Here is a 3590-nt window from a genome sequence, read left to right as displayed (position 1 = left end):
TCAAGTTCAAGCAATTTTTCAGAATCCCGTCTACATTGAAAGAGTTTTCTGAACTGTTTGGTGTAATACCCATCTAATCCTATGATTTCAGAGAATTTACATGAGAAACGGTAGAGTAATGTTATGGACATTAAATTGTAAATTTGATTCTTGAAAGGAAAAAGGAAATGTGTCTGGATATTTTTGCGCCAACAGATGGCAGCAAAGAGCGTTATATTAGAAATAATTGAGCAATTTATGTACATTAGGTACCGTACTCAAGTCATTGAGCTACTTCAACACCATTATTTTGTTGGGAAATAATGGTTTCTAAAGGTGCGTACAGATATACGCGCCGCGAACATGAGCAATTCACTTTTAATCAGCTGACTATATCTGTATTTTTACAGAAATGGTAAGATACAGATATAAAAAGCTTGGCATCAGCTGATTAAAAGTGAATTGCTCATATTAGCGGCGCGTAAATCTGTACGCACCTTTAGAAAGTCAGATGTCCATTTAACAGACATTGTCAACAGATCATCCATTTTTACAGATTTTACATTTTGACCGTGGAAAATTCACCTAACTTGGCAATACCATGCAACCATAGAGAGTTTGTAAACGTCTTACATTGGGGCAGACTGCTGACAAAATATTTAAGTGGTATACTGTACCAATATTTTGATAATAGTTGTTGCAAATCAGGTGTCTTGGTAGAAAAAATTAAATAGCTGAAGCAATATGCCAAGAAACTAGGGGCCAAGCTACAAGAGGCGTCCTTTCAGTCGTTTTTGCACTGGCGGACGAGTCGGCAGTACAAAAACGCCTGAAAGAACGCCTTATATGGTTTGGCCCTAATAGTGGTTATTCATATTGAGATACAAATCCATAGTTTTTTTTATTGACTGGAAAAAGTAGGTGAGGAGTTGCAAATTTAACAATCAGCCCTGTTGATATTTCTAAAGGAGAAATGCAAAAAAATTAATCCAACAAAATCATGTAGCATTTAACATATGTTTGAGAAAAAAATGTTCTACTACCTAAAGCAAACCCACTTTAATGCTGCATAACAAATTAAATCACTCCATTGCATAAGACTCTAAAGAATCTTTACTAGAGAGTATTGTAAAGAATCGCCTTCAATTTCTGCTTCAGGGATTATTTAAAAACATATATAGAGAAGGCGTTCAAAGGTAGAGAATAATACTCATACCCAGACCCAAGCTATTTCATTCTTGTTACACCTACAAAGGAAAGTTAGGACTACTTTTTTGCAAGGAAACATTAAATACTATATTGTAAATAAAATTGAATATTTAGCAGTAGCGTGTAGCCAGGAGAGGGGGCGTGGTTTGACAAAAAATTTTCTTCAGCATACCCTGCTACCATATAGACAGTTGTTTTTTTATATTTGTTGTGTGTTATGGATATTTGGATTATTACACAGTCATTGTTTTATGAATCAATGAGACGGTATTTTAAAATATATTGCCAATGATATTGTGATTGCTGTAGCAAATTGCAAATAATTTAATAGTTTCCAACGCTCAGCAAACATCTTGGATTGATGGGCCTTTTTTTGGACTCATGGGGGGATGTTTGAAACCTGTCCTTGCTACGACACTGATTTATACCAGTATCAATAATTGTGTGCACCTTATTCATAGGACAAAATAATTGACTATATTTAAGGTATATGACTTACCTCCTGTACTTTGGCCTTGTCATTCATTCACCGATTTTTATGTCGAAGTGTTAAGACTGGAGAGCATTACCTACTGTAGGCAATAGCCCAAGATGCTATTTAACAAGATATAGTACCTAATCTAATACAGTATTTTAATGTAATCTGTTGATTCTTACAATAATATAACCCCAACCTGCAACCATTTTTGTTTCAAGTCAATTAAATGAAAGAAAAATAAATTACTGTACTTGAAATTCATCTAGATTCCAAAAAATTATGAGATTAAGCCACTTTATAGTGTAAGAAAGAGTAAATTTATGAAAATGTACTACAGCATAATAGAATAATAGAGAATAGAGCTCTCCAGTAGACCAATTCTACACAATTATTGCAGACTACCTACTCTAATGATAAATTTTCAAACACCAACAACTAAAGTTGCTAATATTTGCATTAACATTTCAAATTAATCAGTTGAGTAGTTCAGACGTGATGACGTGATAGGAAATTCGTGAATTTCCTATCTATCCCGTACGTTTATAAGCCAGTTCTTTCCTTTATTATATAATAGCATACTAAATAGTATTATAGGTGGCTATGATAATAGAGATAACTTGAAATTGAAAGGTACTAGCAAATAGCAATGATTAATTATATAGAAATAAATATTTTGACAGACTATTCATCATTTTTTCTTTCTATTATAATTATATTCAATTAAAAATTCTATTATATTCAATTTCTATTTGTTCAATTTGTTCATGTTATGGATTATAACATGCTATTTTTTTTAAATGTATGAATTCAGGGCTACTTTCTTGTATTTATAAAATAGAATTATAGTACCCTTTGAAACTAATAAAATAATAAAACAAGAATACAAATTGTAACTTATATTTTGTTTCAGTGGGTTAATATTATTCATTATTTTAGATCTTTCAAGTTCATTCATGAATGAATTTGATAAATATCCTGAGAGTGGTGATCCCATTGCTAAACCTTCATGTTGTTTTTAAATCTTATTATATTCAAAGTAGTTTTTATCTATGCAAGTTTTTGCCAGCATCAAAAGATCATTTGTTTCATTTACATCTACTTCATTAGCATTTTCTAAATTTTGTCTCAGAATATTAATGGTCTCTCCAGTTGGAATGGATGACATGTTTGAGACATCAAATGACAAGAAAATTGCATTTTTTGGCATTTGTATGACTTTTATATTTTTCACCAGTTGATAGCTATTTGATATGCAATAATTTCTGCCGAAAATTGTTTTTATCTAAGAATTTACATACATTGTATGCTGGAACGTCACAATTTATATTCTTTTTTATTATTTTATTAATTTTGAAGGGTACTATAATTCTATATTATTAATATAAAATGCTAATATTGAAACCAGCTATTTATTTGACGAAAATTACATTCATCAATCTAAATACTGAATAATGTTTATTAGAACCATCACGTAATATATAATATGTAATAAACATAAGGACGTAACATTTCAACTAAAAGCATTAACTAAAGTTTACCTTATATAATCTTGACAAAAAATAATTAGAAATCAATTCTATTAAATTAGGTAATTAAAAAAAAAACAATGATTAAAATAAGAATTAATTTGAAAGGTTCAATGCCCCATCTATAAGAAAGTATGAATAATGTAATTCATAATAAGAGACAACGAAAACTTTGAGTTTGTCTAATTTGTTTATTTTATACGTTTTAGAAAACTTGGTCTAGAATTTGCATTTTGGTATTGCTGAAATGTGTATTTTATAGCAATAGAATGGTAGCCTACAGTATTAAGAATAAACAGCAGGGCAGTATATAAGAAGTATTATGCATGAATAAATAGTATACAAAATATAGATGAATAATGAAGGATATAGAAAGGAACAAGAAATAAAAAATTGTG

This window comes from Nilaparvata lugens, chromosome 10 (genome assembly GCF_014356525.2).
Source record: "Nilaparvata lugens isolate BPH chromosome 10, ASM1435652v1, whole genome shotgun sequence".
In the NCBI taxonomy this organism is placed as follows: Eukaryota; Metazoa; Arthropoda; class Insecta; order Hemiptera; family Delphacidae; genus Nilaparvata; species Nilaparvata lugens.
Note: the sequence above shows the minus strand (reverse complement) of the source record.